This window comes from Rhinopithecus roxellana, chromosome 15 (genome assembly GCF_007565055.1).
Source record: "Rhinopithecus roxellana isolate Shanxi Qingling chromosome 15, ASM756505v1, whole genome shotgun sequence".
NCBI lineage: Eukaryota > Metazoa > Chordata > Mammalia > Primates > Cercopithecidae > Rhinopithecus > Rhinopithecus roxellana.
The window spans coordinates 117,111,150-117,136,075 of NC_044563.1; the positions used below are offsets into that span (position 1 = coordinate 117,111,150).

The 24,926-nt window shown below is 40.8% G+C and overlaps 1 pseudogene; it reads left to right on the plus strand.

The window, feature by feature from the left end:
* Positions 1-628: 628 nt before the first annotated feature.
* LOC104665720 lies at positions 629-18,733 on the plus strand (annotated as a pseudogene).
* Positions 18,734-24,926: the final 6,193 nt, after the last annotated feature.

Genomic DNA, 24,926 nt, shown 5'->3' on the forward strand with positions numbered 1-24,926 from the left:
CTACCCTGTCAGTCAGACGGGACTTTGAGACCAACACTGCCCTGCCACCCTTGACAATTATATGCGTTTTTCTTAGCCTTCTGCCTCAGAAATGTCTCAGTGGTTCCTCACCGTCTTCGAATAGATGTTTATCTAACCTGACAGTTGCAGTTTTCACCCATGGAAAGCGTTAGTCTGACAGTACAGTGTTTAGATTCTCCTTGATATTACCAACATATTTTCCCTGTTATCTTACACTGAGTCTTTCCTTCTGAACACTTTTTCTGCACTTTTCATTGTAATAAAAGGAGCTCCTGTCCAAAACCCTAAAATAGTCTTTATGTTTGTTTCCTACCTGATAGTATCAAAAAGGAAGATTCCTTCTTAATCTCTCAGACTGTGTTTCCCTGAAAACCATGTTCCCTTCTATGACTGGAGGCATTACTGCAGTTGGAAGCTTGATTCTGAATAAGTGAGTTCTGCTATCTCTACTTTCCATTGAATTCTCAGATACAGAGCAAAATAATGTCCTTAGAGATACTCTCTCTTCATAAAAACACTCTCACCAATTGGTTTTACGAAAAGTCCTCTCCTGTCATTTGTCCACAGCATGGTGACACGTTGGCCTTGGTTTCTAGTAAAGACAACCATGGCCCTTTCCCCTGAGAACTGGTAAGTGCTTATTTAGCTCTTCCTGGACTAATGGACCAGTGAGGAGCCCCTAAATATGCCCCAGCTCCATTTTGGCCATTGGAAACCTCAATATTGGTTTCAAAGTGGAAATTGTCTTGAAAACCATTTATTATTTGCTTACAGACTCTTTCAGTTGTAGAAGAATTCTTCATACTTCCAGGTTTTGTACAAATTGTTCTGGCCGTAACTTTCAGTTAGTTAAATGGCCATTAACATGAGCGGCAAGACTGATAACATCTGACCTTTCCATGCTTTTGGAATTGATAATAACTTACAGTTGGTACAGAATTCTGATACACGCTTGACATAGATGAACCTGGAAACATTGTGCTAAGGAAAATAAGCCAGATGCCAAAGAACAATATTGTAAGTTCAAATTCTACTAGGTATCCAAACTAGGGAATTCGTGAACCCAGAAATTAAATTAGGAGGATCCTGGTGCTGGATGACGGAGAGAATATGTAGCCATTATTAAATGAACACAGAATTTCTGTGTGGAATAATGAAAAGTTCTTAAAAGGGACAGTGGTAACTGTTACAACTTATTGTGAATATACTTACTGACACTGATTGTACACTTAAAATGGTTAAAGTTATAAAATGTATGTTATGTAAATTTTACCAAAACTAAAAACAGTTAATTATAGAAATGAGATCAGTACAAAATTCAGGACTGTTCTCCACCAGTGGTTATCCCTTCCACAGATAACTCAAGCAGACAGAAGAGATTATCAAGAGAAAATGTGACATCATAGCAATTAAACCTCACTGAGGGGAGCTGACAAGTGAAATTTGAGTATGCAGGAGACAGTACAAAGTAGCTAGGAAAGCAATAAAGAGGTATATAGTTTTCAATTTGTCCAACAAAATTTATTGGTGGATCTTATCACACTGTTCACAATGTTGAATTCAGGTCCCCTAAGTCCAGATCCATTGCTCCTCCAGGCCCAGCACTCTGCTGATGCTGAATCCTTTCTGTCCACCCTCAATTTCCAAATGCTGTAGTAGGACATGGCTGTAGGCAAGGGTTTTCTACAGGTCAGAGGAAGCAGGAAGCCAGTGTTTGCAGCCAATGCTCCATGCCAAGAGCTTTGATTTGATGTCTTTAGTTCAGACTGAGGGTTATTGGGAGAGTCCAATCAGGGAGTCTGTGATATCAATTGTACAGTGTTGGCTAAAGATGTTGTCTATCATGAGGAATTCTGCAGAGAATTTTCACCTGGCAATTGAATCAAACAGTGTTGGTCCTCACCTGGGAAACTGCTTATCTTGCTGTCAGTGACATTTCTTTTCTTTCGACGGAAGAAAACTTCAACTTCGGGAAGGCTTAAATTCTATCGCTAAAGCCCATTCTGAACTCACCTGATCTCACACATTGCTCTACTACAGCACTTGTAACAGTGTATTGAATTATTTGTCCTCACCTCTTTCTCTTCTACTGCACCCTCAATTCTTTAAGAGCAGAGAGCATGTCTTTGAATTTCTAGTGCAACAGACTAGGTGTGGAATTTAAAAGATGCTTGGTAAACATTTTTCTCAAGCAGCTCACACCTGAAAATCACAGGGTTGTCCAGCATCTTGCAGAGGCTGGCTCAGTCACCAAGTCTCACTGGAACTCCTATAGGCACCTTCCACTTAACAGAGTGTCCTCTGCAGTTGGTCGTTCTGAGAACAGCTGTTCCCTTTTATTGCAGGTCTGCTCACTGCCTCTGGGAAGAAGAATGGAGGAGATCTGGGAGTCTACACATGAGCTGCCTTCTTTCCAAAGTCAATGATTTCATTCCCTCTCAGGTACATATCGAGGAAGAGCATGCAGGACATCCAGGAGTGTTCTCCAGAAAGTAAGAAATGATATGAAAATCTCTCATGGCACCTTTTAGGAGCTGCCATTCATGACTATATTTTAGGCATGAATTCAACAAACATTGAATCGTAATTCATCAGGCACTGTGCTAATTCTACGTGAAAGCAAACACCTTTCAAATAAGCCTCTCACTAATACATTCTATGTCTATAACCGATCCTTTCACCTTCATGAAGAAAATACATTGATTGATTCCGATGTTTTCATACATTTGTTGCCTGTATAAATGTCTTCTTTTGAAAAGTGTCTGTTCACATCCTTCACCCACTTTTTGATGTGGTTGTTTTCCTCTTTTAAATTTGTCTGGTCGGGCGTGGTGGCTCAAGCCTGTAATCCCAGCACTTTGGGAGGCCGAGATGGGCGGATCATGAGGTCAGGAGTTCGAGACCATCCTGGCTAACACGGTGAAACCCTGTCTCTACTAAAAAATACAAAAAGCTAGCCGGGCGAGGTGGCTGGTGCCTGTAGTCCCAGCTACTTGGGAGGCTGAGGCAGGAGAATGGCGTAAACCCGGGAGGTGGAGCTTGCAGTGAGCTGAGATCCGGCCACTGCACTCCAGCCTGGGTGACAGAGCGAGACTCTGTCTCAAAAAAAAAAAAAAAAAAAAAAAAAAAAAAAAATTTGTCTAACTTCCTTGTAAATTCTGGATATTAGACCTTTGTCAGACGGTGAGATTGCAAAAATTTTCTACCATTCTGTAGGTTGCCTGTTCACTCCAATGATAGTTTCTTTTGCTGTGCAGAAGCTCTTTAGATTAATTAGATCCCATTTGTCAATTTTGGCTTTTGTTGCAATTGCTCTTGGTGTTTTCATCATGAAGTTGTTGCCCATGCCTATGCCCTGAATGGTATTGCCTAGATTTTCTTCTAGAGTTTTTATGGTTTTGGCCTTTACATTTAAGTGTTTAATCCGTCTTCAGTTAACTTTTGTATATGGTGTAAGGAAGGGGTACAGTTTCCGTTTTCTGCATATAGCTAGCAAGTTATCCCAGCACCACTTATTAAATATGGAATCCTTTCACCATGCTTATTTTTGTCAGGTTTGTGGAAGATCAGATGGTTGTAGATGTGTGGTGTTATTTCTGAGGTCTCTGTTCTGTTCCACTGGTCTCTATATCTGTTTTGGTAACAGTATCATGCTGTTTTGGTTACTGTAGACTTGTGATATAGTTTGAAGTCAGGTAGCGTGATGCCTCCAGCTTTGTTCCTTTTGCTTAGAACTGTCTTGACTATACAGGCTCTTTTTTGGTTTTAAATGAAATTTAAAGTAGTTTTTTTCTAATTCTGCATAGAAAATCAATGGTAGCTTGATGGGAATAGTACTGAAACTATAAATTACTTTGGGTAGTATGACCATTTTCACAATACTGATTCTTCATATCCATGAGAATGAAATTTTTTTCCATTTGTTTGTGTTCTTATTTCCTTTAGCAGTAGTTTTTGGTTCTCCTTGAAGAGATCTTTCACATCCCTTGTACATTGTATTCCTAGGCCTTTTATTCTCTTTGTAGCAATTGTGAGTGGGAGTTTACCCATGACTTGGCTCTCTGCTTGTCTATTATTGGTGTATAGAAATGCTTGTAATTTTGGCTGGGTGCGGTGGCTCACGCCTGTAATCCCAGCACTTTGGGAGGCCGAGACAGGCGGATCACGAGGTCAGGAGATCGAGACCATCCTGGCTAACACGGTGAAACCCCGTCTCTACTAAAATACAAAAAAAATTAGCCGGGCGTGGTGGCGGGCACCTGTAGTCCCAGCTACTCTGGAGGCTGAGGCAGAATGGGGTGAACCCGGGACAGGGAGCTTGCAGTTAGCCGAGATCGCGCCACTGCACTCCAGTCTGGGCGACCGAGTGAGACTCTGTCTCAAAAAAACAACAAAAAAAGAAATGCTTGTAATTTTTACACATTGACTTTACATCCTAAGACTTTGCTGAAGTTGCTTATCAGCTTAAGGTTTTGTGGCTGAGACTATGGGGTTTTCTAAATATACAATCATGTCATCTGCAAACGGAGACAATTTGACTTCCTGTCTTCCTATTTGAATAACCTTCATTTGTTTCTCTTGCCTGATTTCCCTGGCCAGAACTTCCAATGCTATGTTGAATACGAGTGGTGAGATAGGGCATTTTTGTCTTGTTTCTGGTTTTTAAAGGAAGTGTTTCCAGTTTTTGCCCATTCAGTATCATTGGCTATGTGTTTGTTATAAATACTTCTTATTATTTTGAGATATGTTCCATCAATACCTAGTTGATTGAGAGTTTTTAACATGAAGGGATGTAGAATTTTATCAAAGGCTTTTTCTGCATCTATTGAGATAATCACGTGGTGTTTGTTATTGGTTCTGTTTATGTGATGGATTACACTTGTTGATTTGTGTATGTTGAACCAGTCTTGCATCACAGGGATGAAGCCAACTTGGCCATGATGGATAAGCTTTTTGATGTGCTGCTGGATTCAGTTTGCCATTATTTTATTGAGGATTTTTGCACTGATGTTCCTCAAGGACATTGGCCTGAAATTTTCTTTTTTTATTGTGTCTCTGCCAGGTTTTGGTATCAGGATGAGGCTGACCTTATAAAACGAGTTAGGGAGGAGTCCCTCTTTTTCTATTGTTTGGAATAGTTTCAGAAGGAACAGTACCAGCTCCTTTTGTAGCTCTGGTAGAATTTGTCTATCCATCTCTCTGGTCTTGGGGTTTTTTTCATTGGTGTGCTGTTAATTAGTGCCTCAATTTCAGAACTTGTTATTGGTCTATTCAGGGATTCAACTTCTTCCTGGTTTAGTCTTGGGAGGATGTATGTGTCCAAGAATTTATCCATTTCTTCTAGATTTTCTAGTTTATTTGCTTTGAGGTGTTTACAGTATTCTGTGATGGTGGTTTGTATTTCTGTGGGATCAGTGGTGATATCCCCTCTATCATTTTATTGTGTCTATTTGATCTTCTCTCTTTTCTTCTTTCCTAGTCTAGCTAGTGGTCTATCTATCTTGTTAATGTTTTCAAAAAAACATTATTGCTATGGCTAGCTCCCAGATTCACTGATTTATTTGAAGGGTTTTTGGTGTCTCTATCTCCTTCAGTTTTGCTCTGATCTTAGTTATTTCTTGTCTTCTGCTAGCTTTTGAGTTTGCTTGCTCTTGTTTCTCTAGTTTTTAAAATTGTGATGTTAGGGTATTGATTTCAAGCTTTTTTAGTTTCTGATGTGGACATTTGGTGCTATAAATTTCCCTCTTAACACTGCTTTAGCTGTGTCCCAGAGATTCTGGTACGTTGTCTCTTTGTTCTTATTGGTTTCAAAGAACTTCTTTATCAGCTGTGTCCCAGAGAATCTGGTACATTGCTTTAGCTGTGTCCCAGAGATTCTAGTATGTTGTCTCTTTGTTCTCATTGGTTTCAAAGAACTTCTTTATTTGTGCCTTCATTTTTTTATTTACCCAGTAATCATTCAGGAGCACCTTGTTCTATTTCTTTGTAGTTGTGCAGTTTTGAGTGAGTTTCTTAATCTTGAGTTCTAATTTGAATACACTGTGGTTGGAGAGATTGTTTATTATAATTTCCAATATTTTGTGTTTGCTGAGAAGTGTTTTACTTCCAATTAGGTGTTCAATTTTAGAATAAGTGCTATGTGGCGCCGAGAAGAATGTGTATTCTGTGATTTGGAGTGGAGAGTTCTGTCGATGTCTATTAGGTTCACTTGGTCCAGAGCTGAGTTCAAGTCCTGAATATACTTGTTAATTTTCTGTCTTGTTGATCTATCTAATATTGACAGTGGGGTGTAAAAGTCTCCTGCTATTATTGTGTGGGAGTCTAAGTCTCTTTGTAAGTCTGTAAGAACTTGTTTTATGAGTATGGGTGTATGGGTGCTCCTGTACTGGGTGCATATATATTTAGGATAGTTAACTCTTCTTGTTGCATTGATCCCTTTACCATTATGTAATGCCCTTCTTTGCTTTTTTTCTGTGGTTTTTAGCCTGTTTTATTAAGGAGTAGGATTGCAACCACTGCTTTTTTTTTTTTTTTTTGCTTTCCATTTGCTTGGTAAATATTCCTCCATTCCTTTATTTTGAACCTAAGTGGCTTTGCATGTAAGATGGGTCTCCTGAATACAGCACACCTATGGGTCTGGACTCTTTATCTGATTTGCCCATCCTTGTCTCTTAATTGGAGCATTTAGCCCATTTACATTTAACGCTAATATTGTTATGTGTGAATTTGATCCTGTCCTCATGATGCTAGCTGGGTATTTTGCACATTAGTTGATTCAGTTTCTTCATAGTGTCATTGGTCTTTATATTTTGGTGTGTCTTTGTAGTGGCTGGTACCAGTTTTTTATTTCCATATTTAGTGTTTCCTGCAGGAGCTCTTGTAAGGCAGGCCTGGGGGTGACAAAATCCCTCAGCATTTGCCTGTCAGGAAAAGATTTTATGTTTCCTTTGTTTATGGAGCTTAGTTTGGCTGGATATGAAACTCTGGGTTGAAAATACTTTTTTTTAAGAATGTGGAATATTGGCCCCCATTCTCTTCTGGCTGGTAGGGTTTCTACAGAGAGATCTACTGTTATTCTGATGAGCTTCTGTTTAAGATAGCCTAACCTTTCTCTCTGGCTGCCCTTAATATTTTTTACTTCATTTTAACTTTGGAGAATCTGACAATTATGTGTCTTGGGGTTACCCTTCTCAAGGAGTATCTTAGTGGTGTTCTCTCTATTTCCTGAATTTGAATGTTGGCCTGTCTTGCTAGGATGGTGAAGTTCTCCTGAATAATATCCTGTAGGGTGTTTTCCAACTTTGTTCCATTCTCCTCGTCACTTTCAGTGGCACCAATCAATCATAGGTTTGGTCTTTTCACATAGTCCCATATTTCTTAGAGGTTTTGTTTGTTCCTTTTCATTCTTTTTTCTCTAATCTAGTCTTCACACCTTATTTCAGTAAGTTGATCTTTAATCTCTGATATTCTTTCTTCTGCTTGATTGAGTCAGTTGTTGATACATGGGCATACTTCACAAAGTCCTTGTGCTGTGTTTTTCAGCTCCATCAGGTCACTTATGTTCCTCTCTGTACTGGTTATTCTAGTTAGCAGTTCCTGTAACCTTTTATCAAGGTTCTTAGCTTTCTTGCATTGGGTTAGAATATGCTCCTTTAGCTCAAAGGAGTTTGTTATTACCAACCTTCTGAAGCCTACTTCTGTCAATTTGTCAGTCTCATTCTCCATGCAGTTTTGTGCCTTTGCTGGAGAGGAGTTGCTAACATTTGGAGGAGAAAAGGCATTCTGGTTTTTGGAATTTTAAGGGGTTTTGCACTGCTTGTTCCTCATCTTTGTGGATTTATCTACATTTGATCTTTAAGGCTGATAACCTTTGGATGGGGTTTTTGTGTGGGGGTCTTTTTAGTTATTGCTTTCTGTTTGTTAGTTTTTCTTCTAACAGTCAGGCGCCTCTTTTGCAGGTCTGCTGCAGTTTGCTGGAGGTTCTATCCAAACCCTGTTCACCTGGGTACCACCAGTGGAGGCTGCAGAACAGCAAAGATGGCTGCCTGATCCTTTCTTTGGAAGCTTCATTCCAGAGGGTCACTGGCCCGATGCAACCAGAGCTCTCCTGTATGAGGTGTCTGTCAACCCCGTTAGGAGTTCTCTTCCAATCGGGAGGCACAGGGGTCAGGGACCGACCTGAGGAGGCAGTCTATCCCTTAGCAGAGCTGTTGCACTGTGCTGGGAGAACCCCCCTTGTCAGCATTAGCTGCTCTCTTCAGAGGCAGCAGGCAGGAATGATTAAATCTATTGAAGCTGTCCCTTCCCACAAGTTCTCTGTCCCAGGGAGATGAGAGCGTTATCTGTAAGCCCCTGACTGGGCCTGCTGCCTTTCCTTCAGAGATGTCCTGCCCAGTGAGGAGGAATCTAGAGAAGTAGTCTGGCCACAGCTGCTTAGCTGCACTGTGGTGAATTCTGCCCAGTCCAAATCTCCCAGCCTCCTTAGCACTGTCAGGGGAAAACCACCTACTAAAGTCTCAGGAATAGCAGATGACCCTCCTTTTACCAAGCTCCATCATCTCAGGTTGACTTCAGACTGCTGTGCTGGCAGTGAGAATTTCAAGCCAGTGGTTCTTAGCTTGCTGGGCTCCTTGGGAGTGGGACCTGTTGAGTGAGACCATTTGGCTCCTTGGCTTCAGCCCCCTTTCAAGGGCAGTGAACCGTTCTGTCTCACTGGGGTTCCAGGCACCACTGGGGTATGAAAAAACTCCTGTAGCTAGGTCAGTCTCTGCCCAAATAGCTGCCCAATATTTTGCTTGAAACCAAGAGCCCTGGTCGTGTAGGCGTATGAGGGAATCTCCTGATCTGCAGATTGCAAATACCATGGGGAAAGTGTAGTACCCAAGCTGGGGAGCACAGTTCCTAACAACTTCCCTTGGTTGGGGAGGGATGTCCCCTGGCTTCTTGCACTTCCCACATGAAGCAACGCCCCACCCTGATTCTCCTTGCTCTCCATGGGTTGTACACACTGCCTAAAAAGTCCCAATCAGATGAACTGGGTACCTCAGTTGGAAATGCAGACATCACCATCCTTCTGTATTGGTCTGGCTGGGAGCTGCAGACTAGAGCTGTGTTTATTCAGCCATCTTGGCCTCTCTCCTGTACAGATTTTTAAGTGAACATAGTTTCCCAGTTTCTAGGATAAATTTTTCAGTTTCTAGGATACACTGGATTGCTGGATTGTATGAAAATGCAAGAGGATTTCCCAGAGTAGTTCTACTATTGTACTTTTTCATTGGTAGTGTATGAGACATCCAATTCCTTCAAACATCAGCCAGTATTTGAAACTATCAGTATTTTATACTTAGCCATATTGAGAGGGTAGAGTGGTATCTCATTGTAATTTTTATTTATCACCCTAAACATTAGTGATGTTGAGCATCTTTTTATGTGTTTATTTGTCATGCATATATCTCCTTGCTGAAGTATCAGTTCGTCTTTTGCCCTGCTTGAATCCAGCTCTCCACTAACTCCATGCCTGTTCCCACAGAACAGAGTGTGGCTGGAGCAGAACACACAACCATGCCTAGCAGTTTCACTGTACATTTATGACCTTGAACCTGAAATGTTCACTTATATCTTCTGAACAGTCATGTGACATTTCCATAATTGCCTCTCACTCTCCAAAGGAAAATCTTCACGCCCCTCTTCTCTCTCCCGAAACCGCCTACTCCTCATTTTTTAAAAAATCATTCTCCGATGATGCTTCTCTGAGAATTACTCAATCTCCCCAGAGCGAACATACCTGCCCATCTGCTTCTGAGCACATCTCTCTGCATTTTCTCTCATGCCAGGAAATGGGTTCTGCAAATTCCGTTTGAAACCACCCTTTCCATTTGTGCAGTTTCCCCTGTTCCCTCCTGAGAAACATTTTATAGCATTATTGCCTCTGCCTTCTACATCATCAATGTTTCTTTCTCTAATGAATCCTTCCACTACAATTGAAACATCCCATCCTATTGTGGGCTTAAAACACCATCCAAGCCCACATTCCTCTCCATCCACAGCCTGATTTCTCTACAATCCTTTAGAAAGAAATATATATATCTTCCAAAGAGTTTTCTGTACTCATTATCTTCATGTCCTCACTCTTCCTCATATCTTCTCATACCTCTATCTGTGTCTCTTAACTAGATCATTAAATTTAACTTTTTGCTTGATAATATATTTGTGACAGTAATAAAGTCAGAACTTTCAAAAATAATCTTTACACACACTGCAAGCTGTCATTCCCATGTTAGGTCCTCAGGCATCCTTGCCTTGTTAACAAAGACATGTCATATTATACTTAATAATAATTTTGTATTAATTCACAAATATTTAATGATAAAACAACTACATATTTTTATCATACAATATATACACTTGTCTGCATTCTTTTTAAAAAATCTAACAAATTCTGGAGGGCCTTTTATATTAGGTTCGTTGTTCTTTCTGTGTAGCTACAGAGTATTCTACTGCATAGATAGACCATAATTTATACAGTATTGATGGCTATTTTGGCTGTTACCAGTCTTTTACTGTAAATAACACTGTATTTATTAACTTAGTACATAGATCTTTTGAACACGCACAAATGCATCTCCAAGATAAATTCCTAGATGAGTAATTACAGAGAAAAAAAGAATGATACTTTATAGATGCTTACATGAGCTGAAAATTGCCTTCACTGTAAGTTCTAAACAACTGTATCCTCAGCAGAAATGGGTGAGGGTGCCTGATCCCACTCTATGCCCACAGTGTATGCTATAAAACTTAATGGTTTTTTAGATTTTGGTAAGTAAAATAAAACTCTAATTTCAATTGGCATGTCTTTTATTATGAGTTGCATTTCTCCTCTTTCTATATGTTTAGGAGCCATTTTTATTTTCTAGAAGTTGTGAATCATAACAAAGTTATTTTCTTATTAGCTTTTTGAATTTTGAATTATTAGTATCATTTTAGAAAAATTTGTCTCAACCGAGAAAATTTGTACTTTGACTATAACACACATTACCAAATATCTCCCATTTATTTATTTTATTTCATTTGTTAATTAATTTTTTGAGACTGAGTCTCCATCACCCAGGCTGAAGTGCAGAGGTGCATTCTTGGCTCACTGCAACTTTCCTCTACTGGGTTCAATTGATTCTCTTACTCATCCTCTCCAGTAGTTGGGATTACAGGCCTGTGCCACCACACCCAACAACTCTTTGTATTTTTAATAAAGACTAGGTTTCCATGTTGGCCAGGCTGGTTTCATACTCCTGACCTCAGGTGATCTGCCCCCCTCAGCCTCCCAAAGTGCTGGGATTATAGGAGTGAGCCATCACGCCTGGCCACAGTTTATTTATATTTTGATTATGATGGTTCATGTCATGCTAAAAATAGCTTTTTTTGTTTTGTTTCGTCTTTGTTTTTTTGAGACAAGGTCAGGCTTTATCAGCCAGGCTGGAGTGCAGTGGTGTGATGTTGGTTCACTGTAATCTCTGCAGCCTGGGCTCAAGCCGTGCTCCCACCACAGTGTCCCGAGTAGTTGGGACTACAGACATGCACCACCACACCTGGCTAATTTTTGTATTTTTTGTAGAGATGGGTTTCACCATGTTGCCTAGGATGGTCTCAAACTTGTGAGCTCAAGCAGTCCACTCACCTTGGCCTCCCAAAGTGCTGGGACTATATGAGTGGACCATCACAGCTGGCGTTCTTTTTGTCTTTATTAATATATATGAGTGGGCCATCACAGCTGGCATTCTTTTTGTCTTTATTAATATATATGAGTGGGCCATCACAGCTGGCATTCTTTTTGTCTTTATTAATATATATGAGTGGGCCATCACAGCTGGCATTCTTTTTGTCTTTATTAATATATATGAGTGGGCCATCACAGCTGGCATTCTTTTTGTCTTTATTAATACATATGAGTGGACCATCACAGCTGGCATTCTTTTTGTCTTTATTAATACATATGAGTGGGCCATCACAGCTGGCATTCTTTTTGTCTTTATTAATATATATGAGTGGGCCATCACAGCTGGCATTCTTTTTGTCTTTATTAATATATATGAGTGGGCCATCACAGCTGGCATTCTTTTTGTCTTTATTAATACATATGAGTGGACCATCACAGCTGGCATTCTTTTTGTCTTTATTAATACATATGAGTGGGCCATCACAGCTGGCATTCTTTTTGTCTTTATTAATATTGTCTTTAACATCTTCTATTCTATAATTGAAAGTCTTTTTCCACTTTGATTTGAAAACTATTTTGCTATGGCTCCTCCAGGTAATTTTATTTTCATTATAAAATTTTAAGTACTGTGTTCAGATTTATCCTCAAATTATATGTAAAGTATACTTCCACCTTTATTCATTTCACACAGAAACTCAGTTGTCCCAATCCCATTCATTCAATAGTGCCTGTTTTACACACTACTTTGATATACAACCTTTATCATATATAGGCATACATTAAAGATATTGGAAGTCTGCTTAAACCAATGCAATAAAGTAAATATTACAATAAAGTAAATCATATGAATTTTTGGTGTCCTGGTACATGTAAAAGTTATACTTACACTATACTGTAGTCTATTGAGTGCGCAATGGCATTATGTCTAAAGCAATCTACATGCATTACTTAAAAAATGCTTTTTTACTAGGAAATCGTAACCATCATCAGAACCTTTATCAGCCAAATGCTTTGCTGCTGGAGGGTCTTGCTTGATATTGATGACTGCTGAGGTGGCTGCTGAAGGTAAGACAGGCTGTGCCAATATCTTAAAACAAGGCAACAGTGAAGTTTGCCACGTCGATTGACTCATCCTTTTATGAAAGATTTTAATGTAGCATGCAATGCTGTTTGATAGCATTTTACACACAGTAGAACTTCTTTTAAAATGGAAGTCAGTTCTCTCAAACCTTGCCACTGTTTTTATCAAGGAAGTTGAACAAGATGGAATGTGATGGGAGAGGCTTATATATATTGGATATGGGACAGAGGCCAAGAATCATCTCAGGTAGGGTTTGTGTCTCCAATACCTCTGGCCGCTGATTTGTCCATAGTCCTCATACAGGAAATAACACGTCTGTCCAGCATCTTCATAAGCCTGGATTGCTCACCAGCTTTGACTCCAGCTCCTGTGGGCATCTCCTGAATTAAGCAACACAGAAGGCTCCTCTGAAGTCACCGAATCCCAGAAAGGCTCTCCACCTTTAGCACAAGGGAAGTCTTCACCACTGGACAAAAGAGAAAAAGATAAGGGTAAGTACCAAGAATTGTCATCTTCCATAGTCAGTTATGGTTTTTGCTATAAGATCGTTTCTGTGTTTCCATCTTGGTGCTACAGGCAGGGGATCATGAGCTTGTTTCAGGAAAAGACAGGAGACATGAAGTCTCCTTCTGGAAATTGAGTGCTGCCAACTCAAACAGTATGAGCCTCAGTTGGGGTCCCCACTTCTGATTTATCTACCCATATCACCTCCTTTATTCCAATCACTGAATCTGTCCTCATGGAGAGAATTCTGCCTCTCACATTCATTTAAGGAGCTAAAGGACATGTAGGCATTGCTTCACAGAGTTGAACTGCTGTAGAAGCAGGTTTTGTTGTTTTACTTACTTTTCTAAATTGTTAATCCTTGCCTGTCTATAAACGTTCAAGGAAGAAAAAGGAGGTCCCAACTGAAATGACTGAGGAGTGTTTCATGAGGGAAGTATTTACAAAGATGTGCAAGGTTAAGGGAAAGAGACAATGCATGGGTCAGCACCCTAAGCAGCAACACATAGGGGAGCACTACTTCCTCCCTTAGGCTGAAAGGGAGAGGGAAGGAGCAGTTACCATTGACACCATAGCTATAGCTGTAGCTATAAGGGTGGGAGAGCATGAGCAGGCAGATAGAGAAGCCCTGCATGGCCAACACAAAGCCACACAGGCTGATATGCTTTGGATCTGTGTCCCCACCCAAATCTCATGTTGATTGTAGTTCCCAGTATTGGAGGGAGGGCCTGGTGGGAGGTGATTAGATCGTGGGGATGGTTTCTCATGAATGGCTTAACGCCATCCCCCTTTGGTATGGCTGTAGTGATAGTGAGTGAGTTCTCATGAAATCTAGTTGTTTAAAAGCGTGTTGCACCTCTTCCCTCTCCCTCTTGCTCTTGCTCTCACTGTGTGAGATGCCTCACTCCCCCTTTGCCTTTCACCATGATTGGAAGCTTCCTGACGCCTCCCCAGAAACAGAAGCTGCTTACTGTATAACCTGCAGAGCCATGAGCCAATTAAACCTGTTTGCTTCATAAATTTCCCAGTCTCAGGTATTTCTTTATAGCAATTCGAGAATGAAGTAATACACAGGCAGAGAACCAGGAGGTGGAAATCCCAAGTGGCTCTCCTGCTGTCCTCCAGTATCCTGCTGGTGTGTCCCAGTGTCACTATTCCACCAGACACTGGAATTAAAAAGATTCCCACTGATGTGGTACATAGAAGCCACTCTCTTGGGATGTCAAACAGGATAGAGAAGAATGGAAAGCAAATCCTCATAGCAAATGAGACTATCCTTCTCTCCTTCTTATATCCTAATTCCTGGGGTTTTCTCTGACTAAAGGTGATTGATACCTGTCTCATTTCAGCTCTATCAGACTACCTCAACGTTTGGCATGTCTTTCTCTACTGTCACTTCTGTGCAGAAATGTTTGCATTCATCAAAAATGCATAGAAAATAAACTGTAATTTTAAAGAGAGAATATATTTCTTTTGTTAAGAATATAAGTTTGGCTGCTCTCATAAATACACAAAGTAGAAATATCTTAAACAAGAAAGTACAGTTGTGCCTCTGGGTCACTAGGTCCTGAATCTGCAGATTCAACAAACTACAGGTGGAAACTATTTTTAAAATAATGGTATGGTGGAGTTGTGTATGCATTGCACAGGAACAAACTTGTTTTTCCTTGTCATTACTTCCAAAAAATACAGTAAAACAAGAATTTACATGGCATTTGCATTTTGTCAGTTATTCTAAGTAACTTAAAATGATTTAGTGTGTCTGGGAGAAAGTGCATAGGTTTTGTATAACTATCACATCATTTTATATAAGGAAATTGAGCATCTGCAGATTTTGATGTGTGCTGCGGTTCCAGAAACAAGCCTCTTGAATACCCAGAAATGACTATCTTTGAGATCTGTGCTGGATGCTCCAAGGCATTGTACATCAGAATTCCAAAAATTAGTACTCCGCAATCCCTAGAGAGTTACCCTCATCCTTGTGATCCCACATGGTTTCCAGCCACACCAGCATTCCAGTATGATGGAAAAAAATGAAGGAAAGAAGGAGTTTTGCTTCTTTGATTGATCCTCTGAGCCAGGACTTGCTTATATCACTTTTGTGCATCTTTCCTTGAACAGCACTTTGTCATACAATGGCTCCCTCCATCAAGGAAAACTGGAATGTGGGTCCTTGTGCTGCTTTTAAACTCTCAGAATTGTTACGTGACCAAAGAGGAAAATGAATATTAAGGCAATGTAGCAGTCTCCTCTGCCTCTGACTGTCTCTAATTCTGTGCTCACATCAAGATTTATCAGGAACTCCTCTGAAATGATGAGTGATGTGACAGAGAACTGTATAGAAGTCTCATGAGAGCTCCAGGGACCAGGGGCTGTTACTGGACCTACTGTTTGTGTTGTGATCTCAGAAAAACCCTTTAATTCTCTAGGTCTTGGCTTCATCTTACATTATATGAAGATAATACCATAGATGATATTTAAGGAATACATGCTAAATGTTGGTGATACCACAGTGAAAATGACAGGCATGACTTAGTTGGTATGAAGCTTCAGGTTTCATGAGGAAGACAAGTACACCATTACCCTAAATATAGATGGACAAAATGTTTAGTGCTCTGAGTGTGGGTAACAGATGTTCTCCTTTTCCTCCCGTTTCCTTTTCGGGCCAATCAGGGCAGTAGCAGCTTGTCTCTCTAAAAGAGCTCATGATGGATGAACTTACTCCAGTTGCTTTTTTGTACTCCCAGAGGAGGCTGCATCTTCTTTCTACCTGAAAAGCTCCTGCCCATGTGCATTCTCGGGATTCCAGAGCAAAGGTGGCCTCTGATAGGCAAAAAGGAACTCCTGAATTTGTTCCTAAATGGCTTTCACTCTCCTCTATTTTGTTCCCTATTTGATTTGCTTCTCTTTCTCTATCTGAAATTTGTTTAGGTTAGTTTTTTTTTTTCAACCCACAATTTTGACTACCAACTTGGATTTAACTTGAGAATCACTCCTCTGCTTTACCCCCTCTAACTTGTGTAATTGACAGAGTGGTGCGGGTCTAAAGGGCTGCTCCAAGACTAGATCGTGAGTCATCCCTGCTGGGCTCAAATTCACACTATATGAGTCCGAGAATGAATAGTTCACTTTTTGTGTGTTCCAGTGCATTATCTGCCGTATGGGAATAATACTCATTCTTACCTCCTAGGCTCTTCAGATGATTAGGAGAGACAATACCTTAAAAACTCTCAATCAGCTGCTGTTATTCTCCCATATTAGACCCAGTCCTCATTCTCCAGTTGAAATCTGCATGAACATCTCTCTTTATACTCCAAGCCCTACACATCTCCTATATCCCATCATGGACTTCTCTCATACAAATGTTTACAGCAACAAAGAAATGCTAACAAAGATCTCCTGAAAGAATGAAATCGGTTTACATTGTTTATACCCAGCAGAACACTAGCACTCCCCCATAGATATTCCAACACTTCAATAACCTTTTTCAGTGGCACTCAGACCTCGCCCTCACTTACTCTTTCCTCTGCTATATGGCTGAGCAATTCAGCTCAGACCCACACTCTACACAAACATTGTATACAAAATGCTTCTAGATGTTCAGCAAAACCACATCGAGTCCTCATTTTAAAGACACATCAGTGGTCAATTTCAGGTTAGGCACACATCAATAATTCTTTTTAACACAGATAGAGTTGTCCACAAATAGAATTCTGATGAATGAAATTTTCTTCATCTAATTACACTTATGTGTTTCTGATGTTGTACATAGTGCTTTCATTTTTATTTTCCATTTCACCAAAATCTACCATTACCATTAGGCTCCTCATGCATGCATTCATTCATTGAATGAATGTTTATGAAGAGCACATTGTGCTGCTCATGGAAACAGGCACTGGGAGTATGAAATGTAAAATGTGGTCCTGTCTGCAATGACTGACACACTGAGTTATTTCTTACCCACCAGGCCCAGTCATTTTCACACTTATTCTAGTGAAGGTCACATTTTCCTCTGGTTCATAATGTATGGTCTTCTTTCCTGTCCATGGATGATCAGTCCTAGTCATGAGGGTGTCACAACCACCTCTTAGTGTATCTGAATTCCTCCACCTGAGAGAAAATGTCAGGCCCAAGATACAGTAAGGATTGGGTCCACAGCCCTGGCCGGATAAGTTGGGGTGTTTTGATCATAAGGTTATTCCCATGTCAGCACAGAACTTGTGTGGCAGCAGACAGAGGTCAGGCTTCAGAATCAATAAGAACTGGATTTCAGACTGGATTTGAGGACCCCTACCTTTTGATAGGTGACTTATTCTCTGTGAGCCTCTGTTTCTCTCTCCTTAAAATAAGGACAGTAAATCCCACATGGCAGGGTGGTGGGGAGAATCAAAGATAATACAGCTGACGGTCATGTCTGGTTTGTGTTCCCAGGGGCACCAGACTGGGGTTTCTGAGCCTGGATCCAACCATCTCAGCCTTGGGTACAGAACTGACACCAGTTAACAGAACCGAGGAGACTCTTTGCTACAAGCAGACCCTGAGCCTAACGGTGCTGACGTGCATCATTTCCCTTGTCAGGCTGACAGGAAATGCAGTTGTTCTCTGGCTCCTGGGCTTCCGCATGCGCAGGAACACTGTCTCCACCTACATCCTCAACCTGGCCGCGGCCGACTTCCTCTTCCTCAGTGGCCACATTATATGTCTCCATTATGTCTCATCAATAATGTCCATCCCATCTCTCTAATCCTCTATCCTGTGATGACATTTCCCTACTTGGCAGGCCTGAACATTCTGAGCACCATGATCACGGAGCGCTGCCTGTGCGTCCTGTGGCCCATCTGGTACCACTGCCGCCGCCCCCACACACCTGTCAGCGGTCGTGTGTGTCCTGCTCTGGGCCCTGTCCCTGCTGTGGAGCATCCTGGAGTGGATGTTCTGTGACTTCCTGTTTAGTGGTGCTAATTCTGTTTGGTGTCAAACATCAGATCCATCACAGACGTGTGGCTGATTTTTTTATGTGTGGTTCTCTGTGTGTCCAGCCTGGTCCTAGCGATCAGGATTCTCTGTGGATCCCGGAAGATGCCGCTGACCAGGCTGTACGTGACCATCCTGCTCACAGTGCTGGTTTTCCTTCCCTGTGGCCTGCCCTTTGGCATTCAGTGGGCCCTGTTTTCCAGGATCCACATGTCCTGGTCTTATACTGTCATGTTCATCTAGTTTCCATTTTCCTGTCATCTAACAGCAGTGCCAACCCCATCATTTACTTCTTCATGGGCTCCTTTAGGCAACATCAAAATTGGCAGAACCTGAAGCTGGTTCTCCAGAGGGCTCTGCAGGACATGTCTGAGGTGGATGAAGGTGGAGGGCGGCTTCCTGAGGAAACCCTGGAGCTGTTGGGAAGCAGATGGGGCCAGTGAGGAAGAGCCTCTGCCCTGTCAGTCAGACAGGACTTTGAGACCAACACTGCCCTGCCACCCTTGACAGTTATATGCATTTTTCTTAGTCTTCTGCCTCAGAAATGTCTCAGTGGTTCCTCAAGGTCTTTGAATAGATGTTTATCTAACCTGACAGTTTCAGCTTTCACCCATGGAAAGTGTTAGTCTGATAGTGCAATGTTTAGATTCTCCTTGATATTACCAACACATTTTCTGTGTTATCTTACACTGAATCCTTCCTACTGAACACTTTTTCTATAATTTTCATTGTAATGAATGGAGTTCCTGTCTGAAACCTTAAAACTCTTCTTTATACTTGTTCGTACCTGATTATATCAAGAAGGAAGATTCCTTATTAATCTGTCAGACTATGTTGCCCTAAAAATCATGTTTCCTTTTATGACTGGAGGTATTACTGCAGTTGGTAACTTGATTCTGAATAAGTGAGTTCTGCTATCTCTAAGTTCCATTGAATTCTCATATATAGAGCAAAATAATGTGCTTAGAGACAAAATCTCTCTTCATAAAAACAGTCCAGGGAATTGGTTTTATGAAAAGTCCTCTGATGTCATTTGTCCACAGAATGGTGCCATGTTGGCCTTGGTTTCTAGCAAAGACAACCACAGCCCCTTCCCCTTAAGAACCAGTAAGTTCTTATTTAGCTCTTCCTGGACTAATGGACCAGTGAGGAGCCCATAAATATGTCCCGTCAGTTCAACTTGGCCAATGGAAGCCTCAGTATTGGTTTCAAAGTGGAAATTATCTTGAAAATCATTTATTTGCTTGCACATTGTTTCAGTTGCAGGAGAATTCTCCATACTTCCGGGGTTTGTATAAATTGTTCTGGCTTAACTTTCAATTAGTTTTATGGCTGTTAACATGAGAAGCAACACTGAAAACATCTGACCTTTCCATGCTAATGTCAATTATAGTATCTGGATAATAACTTACAGTTCATACAGAATTCTAATACATACTGTGACATAGATGAACCTGGAAACATCGTGCTTAGCAATATAAGCCTGATACCAAAGAACAATATTGTAAGTTCAAATTTTATGAGGTATTGAAACTAGGAAATTCGTGAATACAGAAAATAAATTAGGAGGAGCCTGGTGCTGGATGATGGAGAGAATGAGTAGCCATTATTTGATGAGCACAGAATTTCTGTGTGGAATAATGAAAAGTTCTTAAAGAGCGCAGTGGTAACAATTACAACTTATTTTGAATGTACTTACTGACACTGAATTGTACACTTTAAATGGTTATAGTTGTAAAATGTATGTTATATAAATTTTACCACAATTAAAAATGGAATTCTAGAAACGGAATCAGTATAAAATTCAGAACTATTTTCTACCAGTGGTTATTTCTTCCCCAGATAACTCAAGCAGACAGAAGAGACATCAAGAGAAGATGTGACATCACAGCTGGCTGTTTGCTTCTCACCGACAGTGAGGCTGCCCCTCAGATTGACCCTCTCTGAGGGGAGCTGACACATGCCATTTGAATGCAGGAGAGACATTGCAAAGGAGCTATGAAAGCAATAAAGAGGTATATAGTTTTCAATTTGTTCAAACAAATTTATTGGTGGCTCCTATCACACTGTTCACAATGTTGAACTCAGGTCCCCTCAGTCCAGATCCATTCCTCTTCCAGGCCCAGCACTCTGCTGCTGCTGAATCCTATCTGTCCATTCTCAATTTTCAAATGCTGTATTAGAACGTGGCTGTAGGTGAGGGTTTCCTAAAGGTTGGAGGAAGCAGGAAGGCAATGTTTGCAGCCAATTCTCCAGGCAAGGAGCTTTTCAGACTGAGGGTTATTGGGAGAGCCCACTCTGGAAGTCTGTGATATCAATTGTACAGTTTTGGCTAAAGATTCTATCATGAGGAATTCTGTAGAGAATTTTCACCTGGCAATTGGCTCAAATAATTTCATTCCTCACATGAAAAACTGCTTATTTTGATGTTAGTGACATTCTTTTTCTTTGACAGAAGAAAACTTTAGCTTCAGGAAAGCTTAGATTCTGTCCCTGAAGCCCGTTCTGAACCCACTTGGCCTCACATGTTGCTCTAGTACAGCACTTAAAACACTGTACTTGAATTATTTGTTCACACATCTTTCTCTTCTACCACACTCTGAAGTCTTTAAGAGCAGGGATTCATGTCTTTGAATTTCTAGTGCAACAGACTAGGTGTGAAATTTAGAAGATACTCGGTATTTTTCTCAAGTAGCTCCCACCTGATAATCACAGGGTCATCCAGCATCTTGCAAAGGCTGGCTCAGTCACCAGGTCTCACTGGAACTCTTATAGGCATCTTCCACTTCACAGTGTCCTCTGCAGTTGGTCGTTCTGTTCCCTTTCATCGGAGGTCTGCTCACTGCCTCTGGGAAGAAGAATGGAGGGGATGCGGGAGTCGGCTTATGAGCTGCCTTCTTTCCCAGGCCAATGATATCATTTCCTCTTGGTTTCATATGGAGGAGGAGCATACAGGACATCCAGGAGTTTTCTCCAGAAAGTGAGAAAATACATGAAAGTCTCTCTTGGCACTTTTTGGGAGCTGCCATTCATGACTATATTTTAGGCATGAATTCAACAAACATTGAATCATAATTCATCAGGCACTGTGCTAATTCTACATAAAAGCAAACACCTTTCGAATAAGTCTCTCACTAATATGTTCTATCTGTATAATTAATCATTTCCACTTCATGAAGCAAATATATTGACTGATGCCAAGCAAATGCTGAGTCTTCATGGCCATTCACTGATGCTCTAGTACACCTGGGCTCAAGGGCACTGAGTCATCACAATCACAAGAACCAATTGAATCTGTTTCTTGTACTGCTTTTGCCAATTAGGCTTGTGAATATAATTTCCTAATTTATCAAAATACAGCACAGATCAATGAAAAACTAGTGTGTAAGAAGAATTGCAGTTTCCATAAAAACTAATGTGAATGCTCCAATGGAAAATAAAAGCAGGTTCCAAAATTATTGTTAGGTTACTAGGTGTGAGTCTTCCAACTCTACAAGATTAAACAAAAATGAGCAATATTGAACAATTTCCTAAGACAGAATGCTCTGCATCTGATGCTAAGATCTACACTTAAACTAATACAAACTGCAAATTATAGACAATGATTGATAGATATGCTTTCAGCCAGACAGTAGAATTCTATTTGCTGAACCCTACACAAAAGATTGTTCTACAGTCTAGTTCTATTATTGTGAAGGAATTCTAGGTAAAATTGAAATATTCGTGTTACAAATGTATCCCTTTTTATAAATACTGGTTAACAGACATTTTCAATTAATCTGTCTACTTACACTCCTGAATATATCATTAAGTGGGCTTTTCATAGCAATATCTCTCATTTATTCTACTCTTTGTTATATAAATATATACTGAGCATCTTCTATCCTCTAGCTTGCATGCCAGACACTTAGGAGTCAAAGTAAACACACCCACATTCCCAGAGCTCACAGCCTGTGAAGGAAGGACTCTAGTGCAGGAAAGACTCCCTCCCAACGTGACACATGCTATCCAAGCGTTGTGTTTGTGGTTCAAGGATGCTCAGAGGAGAGGCTATCTAAAAATTCCAAGTTATCTTGCTGCCATCCTGAAGAGGAATGCCACACCCAAGCACCCAGCTGAAGCAGAACAACATGATTTTAATAAATTAGAGAATATTCATGCCAGGCGCGGTGGCTCACGCTTGTAATCATAGCACTTTGGGAGTCCAAGGGGGGCAGATCACGAGGTCAGGAGATCGAGACCATCCTGGCTAACATGATGAAACCCCGTCTCTACTAAAACTACAAAAAATTAGCTGGGCAAGGTGGCGGCGCCTGTAGTCCCAGCTACTTGGGAGGCTGAGGCAGGAGAATGGCATGAACCCGGGAGGTGGAGCTTGCAGTGAGCGGAGATCGCACCACTGCACTCCAGCCTGAGCGACAGAGTGAGACTCTGTCTCAAACACACACACACACACACAAAGAATATTCACCAGGTGGCTACTCATGCAAGACAACAATATAAGCAACGGTTTTATAATTGATGACTGAATAGGCTGAATCTTACAACAGTCCTCATAGTACAACATCACACCAATGCAAAATTCCTGAAAGTATTTTCAAGAGATCCCGCAGGTGCTTAGGTCACAAGCAATGCTTGTGACAACCATTACCCTGTGTTCCAGCAGAAGAAGCCCTTGCCTCCAGGCAAACCCAATTCAGCATCTAGAAATCCAGGATAGGTAGGGAAGCAGAATGTGTAAGTGCTAGAATGGGAAGAACACTGGACCTGGTTTCAGGGATTTGGGATTCTTAAACTGACTGCATGGCCAACATGGGTCACATGCTCATTCCAGGCAAACCAAGCAAAAGTGAGGTTATGGGATTGCCCCAGTCTGAAACTGTGCCATTTGTGCATTTGTGCTCAGGTATCTCTTTTCAGAATATGTGGGTAAAGTGTGACTTTACCATAACCACAGGCTGAAGACAACTAGTGTTGTGATTCAGGCCACCTGAGAAATTCACATCACTACACAATGACAATAATCACGGTAAGCATATATTCTTCTCACCTATGTGGCAACGCTCTAGAATCTGAAGAGACTGCTGTGATTCTTGTTCTGTATGATGGTGTGGTATCAGTTGGGCACCATTATTGTCAATGTACCAATGCTGGCTATAGATACAGGTGGAATTTGTTTGCTGTTATCTAGCAGTGACAGCAGAGTATAGAAGAAGAAATCTCAATGCTCATGCCCATCATATTGGTCCAATTGTTCTGAAACTTTGCAGGATGCAAACATGAGGAAGGAGGGAAAAGACACAGCAGATCTCATTTCTGAGTGTCTATGCAGAAGTGAGTGGATCATGGAAGGCTTTGTGTAATAGGTAGAATTTTAACTGATGACTACAACTGGCCCAGCATTATTGTTATAATTGTACTCTGTAAATTTTGCCAGTCACCTAAATTTTTGTATTGGGCAAGGGGAGTTAAATAGGATCTGGACAGATGGAAATGGGGAAAGAAATAATTTACAGTGGCACTGTTAATAAAAGCACAGAGTTTTTAGGGAATGGTGAAGAATTCATACATTTTATTCCTTGTGCCCCACCATGTACTTTGGTCATGGTAGCAAGATCCCTCTTATTTAGAATGGCAAGGCTGGAGTGCTCTGAATAATGAGCATTATCTTTTGTGGCCTTGAACTGATAGGGCTTACTGTTAGGTTTGTGATATTCATAGGAGTGAACTCTGTAATAATATAAAGTCCAGAGAGGGCCAGGCAGGTCAGGCCAACAGGACAAGCCACAAAGTCAATGCCCTTCTTTCCTTACCCTCCTCACAGGGATATGTCCAGCCCTCCAGGGTCAGAAGCCATGGATAAAAATACAAAACAAAAGTGTGGGGGTTAGGGGAGAAGAGAGAAGCAATAGAATGCAGCCCCTTCTCTGGAGCAGCATTTTTGCCTGCAAAACGCCCACATTGGGAGTAGGGGAGATAGTTAATCTTTGAGTTAAATTCACCATTGTAATTGTCACATCAAAATTTAAATCTAAACTCTGCATAGCCTTGATATGGATGTCCAAAAATTCCTATTCAAATTCTGTGTTGTCTAGAACCTCTTTGTAACATAATTTCTATAGTGACTTGACATTTTTAAATTCTGGTAAACATGTGAGAGAATAACACATATCAACCTCAGACATTCTGAAGTTGAAGAAAGGTGTCATTCCCATTCCAGGTGTGCAGGCACCCTTGCCTTCTTATCTAAGATATGTGTAATTATCGGTGAGAGTAGAGATGCATGATTCAGCCTTGTGTCTGTAAAAGTGTATATATTCATTTTAAGAGTTATTGGAAACAAATATAAAAATTTAATATGTGCTTAATTTTGTGTTGGGTTGGTGAATGCAAATTATATTACCTTCTACCTATGTGCTCGGTTTACAAACTTCCTTCCAGCATACCCCATGTCCTCATTCTTGGTGACTTCAGTATTCTTGGAGTGAGTCCACACAATGAACCAGTCTCTCAGTTGTTTTTAAGTTTTCATTCAGAATTAATTGTAGACTATGAAGAAGTTAGTAAAATAGTACAGAGAGTTCCTGTTTGCCCATCACTCAACCTACAGCAATACTGACTTTTTAATGGAATGTA